Below are 6,000 nucleotides of genomic sequence, written 5' to 3'. Positions count from 1 at the left end.
TTCTCCCTTGAGTGTGGGAGAGACTCTTCCATCTCTAACTTAACTCCTTTAGGGTAGGAGGGAATTAGCAAATTGATTGTGGTGTCTGAACACTAGGACGCAGTTCACGGGTGAGCGGGCTGGTCGCCAGCGTGCTTAAGCACTTTGCTTACACTCTGTCCATATCTTGCAAGGTAAACAAAGAAGCCTTTATGTTCTGCAAAACTACAAATGGATGGAGATGGAGATGTCGTTTTCTGGGTGAACTAACAAGTTAAAAACCACAGAGTCTTCCCACACACATACCTGGAGTAACCCTGGGGTTCTTTTCTGTTTTGCTTTGAGACAGACTGACTGACTTATGTGCGATTTGGGAGCCTGGAGTTTTCTTGCCCTCTGCCGACGACGGGAGCAGAGCCTCCGCTGGTGTTGGAAAAAGCAGGCCGAATGAGGCAGAGAAGGTATGCACAGGACCTGGCCTGAGTACAAGATGGAGAGTAGGGTGGAGGTGGATGCAGTTGCCCCCTCTCCAGGCTCTTTACCTGGCCCCAAGGACTTGACTCCTTCCTTTTCCCCTGACACGAAAGCCAGAGCCAGCTGCAGAGCCAGAGCCCTGATGAGGCCTGCTCTCCAAGGAGGCTAAGATGGGGCGACTGACTTCTGCTCTAGAAGGGGCAATCAGCTGGCATTAGTTTCCATCCTTGTCTCTCCTGTCCACCTTAATTGAAAAATTGAAAAACAGCTTTGTTAATGATCCTAATCCCTTTGCCTGGGCCTCCACGCCCTGGGAACTTCCTGAGCGACAGCCCTGGCATATGGGGGGCAGTCTGAGAGCCTCTCCTCTCGGTGGGGCTCAGGACCTTGGCAGATGGATGGCTGTCCAGGGTGCAAAGAGCAAGGAGGCTCATGGCACTGAGGCCACACCCTGTATCCAGGGTATGCATTGTCTGTTCCCTTCTGGGGTAGGATCTCAGCACTGGCAGCACCTGCCTTCCGGGAAAGGGTGGAGGCCAACACACAAGGATTGAGGGCTTTGCATTTCTAAGAGTAGTTTATGGAAGATGACGAGCTACGAGCTATGGCTGGGAAACTGTGGGAGACAGTGTCCCAGCCACCTGGGCTAAGGAAGGTCTTTTTCTTTTTGAGTTTGGTTGTCTCTGACACACTGTGGTATCTGGCTGGCTCTAGCAGTCTCAGAGTCTCTGTCTTCCCAGAGGCTGAGGAGGCAAAGGGAGAGATGATCTCGAGATTGAGAAGGTGACATGTGTGGGGATTCAAGTAGCCTCCTTGTGCTCCCTCAGGCCCCTAGGGAGAGTCTGCTGACTTGGGGGGGGGGGCTTTTTTCATCCCACCATTGTTAAGAACTGTACTTGAACAAACCCACCCCACGCCCCGCCCCTTTCTTTCCTTTTTTTTTGCTCTGCTATATATGGAAGACAGACAGCAAAAGCAATGTGTTAGACTCTTTCTCTGGGCATATGACATTGTATGGTAATAGTTCTCCAATATTCAGCAGAGGCAGAGTTAGTCTGGCTGTGGTAGTTTGAATATGCTTGGCCCACGGCCAGGGCACTACTAGGAGGTGTGGCCTTTTTGGAGAACCTGTGGCCTTGTTGGAAGTGAGTCACTGTGACGGTGGGCTTTGAGACTCTCCTCATAGTTGCCTGGAAGAGTCCCCTCTGACTGCCTTTGGATCAAGATGCAGAGCTCTCAGCTCATTCTCCTGCACCATGTCTGCCTGGACGCTGCCATGCTTCCTGCCCTGATGATAATGGGTTGAACCTCTGAAACTGTAGGCCAGCCTCATTTAAATGTAGTCTCTTTTAAGAGTTGCCTTGGTCATGGTGTCTCTTTACAGCAATGGAAACACAAACTAAGAAGTTGGTACCAGGGACTGGGGCATTGTTGTGATACACCTAAGGTGTTTTTCTTTGAAGGAATGTGGATTTGGAAAGCAATGGAATACTTTCAGTGGGGCTTAATGGGCAATCCTAATAGGACTATGGAAGACATTGATGCTGAGGGAGATTTGAACCGTGGGGTTCTGGCTCTAGGTGTTTCAGAGAAGAATTTTAGTATGTGGTCTAGAGATTCTTGTGACGTTTTGGTGAAGAACGTGGCTGTTCTTTGCTCTAGTCTGAAGAGTTTACCCACGACTAAGGTAAAGAGATTAATTGCATTGACAAAGGAAATAGACTTTGTTCTCTGTTTACCCTCTTAAAGATCATTTTGATCAAGTTTACCAAGCTTAGAAAGAAAAAATACAAAATGTATGGTTCAAGTAATAAAGGGGCACCAGGAAGTGCAATGGGGTTAAATCCTGTATTCAAAGAGATGAGCAGATTAGTGAAGTGTTGACCTCGAGGCAAGATCCCACCCAACTAAGCTTATTGTGTATACATTTGCAGTTGAACAAGGGATAGTTATAGCATGTTAGGGATTGTTTTCATTTGGACTTTGAAATAAACTACAATCCAGAAATAGAGGACACACCTGCAATCCAGATCTTAAGGCTGGAAGACAGAGGCTTTTGATACAGATCTTGACTTGAGATGACATGCATTTTCGATTTGGATCTTGAGGCATACTGGCCATGAAAAGCTTAGGTCCAGGCATGATGGTACATCATCACCTTTTAATACCAGGAGACAAAAACAAGCAGATCTCTGAGTTCAGGGCAGACCTGGAACACAGCAAGTTCCAGATAAAGAAAAGCTTAGGGATAGATGTGGTCGTATACAAATTTAACCACAGAACTCAGGAGACAGAGTCGGGTAGATCTCTGAGTTCAAAGTCAACATGGTTTACAGAGCAAGCTCCAAGACAGCCAAGTTTAGGCAATGAAGGAGTTGGAAAACAGATAGCTGGTGATAATATAATAAAACAAGACAGGCATGTTCCAGGCCTAGCATGCAGCAGAACTCAGCAGCTTCAGCCATGTGGCTTTAAAGTTAAGAACAGAAGGGGTTACTGGGACAATGGTTGGCTGGAGCTAAGGAATTAGTGGTGATTATGAAGAGACCATATCATTAAATCGAAATCTGGGAAGTGTTTTCTAAGAGCATAAAGAAGCTGTGTTTCAGAGCTAGCCGAGGTTGTACCTTGTGCCACAGCTAACTTGGTGATGTGTAAGAATCACCCAAGTAGTACTGGTTTTGAAGGCATGAAGGGGTCATGAAGAGCAGCTGAGGATTAGCACTGTGAGAGGCTAGAGAAAGCCATTGGTGATGATGCAGCCTTAGCTACAGTTGATGGCCCAGGACTGAAGGGCTCATGTAAAAAAGTTGAGGCTTGGCCCCATCAAGAGAGCCTATGAGAGACTATTGGTGAAACCTAATTGCAGCAGAAGACCCCAGCATATTGGAGATGTTAGTACCATGGGATGACAACCAAGAACAGCAACAGCAGTGGAGTGGAGTCAACTAGAGCCTAGAGTGCAACAGAGCGCAGAACTGGAGAAGTAACGCCAGCCCTTTTGAGAAGCTCAGAAGACTGTGTGTGGGTCCCAGATATTGAGACAAGAAAATGTAAAATTAAAATTGCCTTGGAGACTCTAAGATGTTAGAGATGCCAGAGCCATGGGATACCTGCTGAGGAAAGCTGCTAACAGGGAGTAGAACCAGCCCAGGAGAAAGAAGTTGTTGCAGTCAACAAAGATGAAGGAAGGTGTAGATCTGAAGAACACTTTGGCATCAGACATGGAGGTACAGAGTTTGGAGTTTGCCCAGCTGGTTTCCTGTCTTGCTTTGGTCCAGTACTTCCTCACTATGACATTCCAGAATGGTGTTGGAAGTATGTTATCTGTGTTTAGATTTTGATTTTGTAGGGATTACAGTTAAGAGATTACATGAATCTCAGAGGAGACTTTGAACTTTGGACTTTTAACATTGTTGAGAATGTTATAAACTATAGGGACTTTTGAGGTTGGACTAAGTGTATTTTTCATTATCCGATGGCTAGGTATGGCCCTGATAGACTCATGTGTTTGAAAAAGCCTATGGGGGTCAGGGAGTTGAATGTGGAGGTTTGATTATACTTGCCCCAGGGAGTGGTACTGTTAGGAGATGTGCCCTTGTTGGAGGAATCATGTCACTGTGGGGATGGGCTTTGAGACCCTAGCTGCCTGGGAGAGATTCCCCTCCTGGCTGCCTTTGGATAAAGATGTAAAACTTTCAGCTCCTTCTCCAACACCATGTCTTCCTGGATGCTGCCATGCTTCCTGCCATGATAAGGAACTGAACCTCTGACACTGTAAGCTAGCCTCAATTAAATGTTATCCTTTATAAGAGTTGTCATAGTCATGGTGTCTCTTCCCAGCAATGGAAACTCTAACTACGACACCAGCTTTCAGCCTCCACAGCCCTCTTTGGGCACTTGGTCATTACCATCGAGTCTCTAACCTACTCTCCTGCCTCGGCCCGTAGGGGAATCGACAAGATCCTAGGGAAGGGTGGGAAAGAACAAGAGACACAAAGAATTAGAGCAAGTCTGGGTTCTGATCAAGCTCTGAAACTTTAATTTTGGGGGCAGGTTATAAAGACACACCAAACCAGGAAGTTTGGGTGAGGGTCATTGCTTAGGGCTATTCCACAATTGGATGGTCATTGCCCAAGACCATCCCACAGTCATATCTTTATTGCCCTAGATAATCCCACTGTCGTAACTGGCTTCCAGGAAATGCCAGATGTTCTTTAAGTTCCTGGGACCTGAGACCAGGTTTCCCAGAACAGCAGGTAATGTCCTGGGTTTGGCTCCCGGCACTCTCCTGGAGCTCAATGGTAATCGATGCTGTCCAGAAATCCCTAGCGAAATGCCTGATCAGGACACACTCAGTGTGGCTGTGTCTCAGATGTGTCAGCCTACTTATCATTAGTCCTCAGCACTGGCTCAGTTTCCTCTCTCTCTCCCCCACTCACTAAGCAAGCCACAGAGGGCTGGGTTTCCTGCCATGACATCATACCAGCAGACATAGTGAAGAAGGACCGCCTTTCAAAGACTGACAGATATAGAAGAACCTGGAGGAATGCAGAGACTCCCTGCAAATGGACATGTGACCATTGTGAGAAGAGAGCCAGTGCCAATGGTCTTCCTTATCATACATATACACACAGTGTGTATTGGATGCTTCCGCATGTGGGCCCTGTGTTCTGCACGCACGTGCAGCTCCTGTGTTCTCCTCTCTCGGCAGCCCTTCAAGACTTTGAGACTTTGTACTCACCTTTCCCTGATGACAGAATCCAAGCCATAAAGATTAAGTCTGGTGCTGTGCCCACAGTCAGACTCGGGGTTCTCTGTGGCTTACTTTAGGTTTGGGGCTGAACATGTCTCCAGTGTGGTTTGTTCAGGTTTCATGAGCTCACTGCATGATGATTCTGAGCAAGTGGCCTCCGGCTCCCAGATGTGATTCAGGAGTTGGTGGCTCCAGCTGGGCAGCCTCCTCAGGAAGGAGCCCTGCCCTTCAGGTCGCTCTGTCCCTTCTCCCTTTGTTCTCAGCCCACTGCCATCTGGAGCTGCCCTAGTCATCTGCTCCTGAGCCCTGCCCTCTTTCTTCTCTTCCCACCCCAGCAGGAGGAAACTTCCTGAGCCCAGTGTCTCAACTCCTTGTCAGCTGAGGTCACTCAGAGCAGACACCTGTCCTCTGACACATGCAGGGAACTACCCAGCTTCCCCAGGCCTTAATTTCACAAATGGATCCATTTGGTTAATTACACTCCTACCCCTAAGCCCCTCTGCCTGTCAGCTAGAGACAGCCTCCTCCCCACAGGCTTCACAGACAGTGTGTGCTCAGGACCCGCAGCTGTGAATTGGAGGGACCAGGACGCTGATTGGAGACTGTTTGACATCTCCAAACTGAGTCCAGGCTATCTACATTTAGCCACCTTTGCCCATGGGTGCTGAGACAGGCAGGGGTAGGTGTGGGGCGTGGGTGGCAGCAAAGACAGCCGGTGACTAGGAGCTCCTGACATCCATCTCCTCTCAGTTCTTGACAATTGTTTTTTTTTTTAGCTCCTTTCATGGTGC

The 6,000-nt window shown here is 48.0% G+C and overlaps 1 protein-coding gene across 1 annotated transcript in view; it reads left to right on the top strand.

Moving 5' to 3' along the window:
• The first annotated feature begins 354 nt into the window (after positions 1–354).
• Nfasc (neurofascin) overlaps positions 355–6,000 on the top strand; it is a 93,721-nt gene continuing 88,075 nt past the window's right edge. Inside the window, exon 1 of the mRNA XM_028764634.1 lies at positions 355–440. The gene's annotated coding sequence lies outside the window, so the exon portion shown is untranslated. The remainder of the gene's footprint in view (positions 441–6,000) is intronic.

The sequence above is a fragment of the Grammomys surdaster genome, unplaced genomic scaffold (genome assembly GCF_004785775.1).
Source record: "Grammomys surdaster isolate TR1022 unplaced genomic scaffold, NIH_TR_1.0 145, whole genome shotgun sequence".
NCBI classification, from domain to species: Eukaryota; Metazoa; Chordata; class Mammalia; order Rodentia; family Muridae; genus Grammomys; species Grammomys surdaster.
The sequence above is the reverse complement of the archived record's forward strand: the minus strand, read 5'-3'. Positions and strand labels throughout refer to the sequence as shown.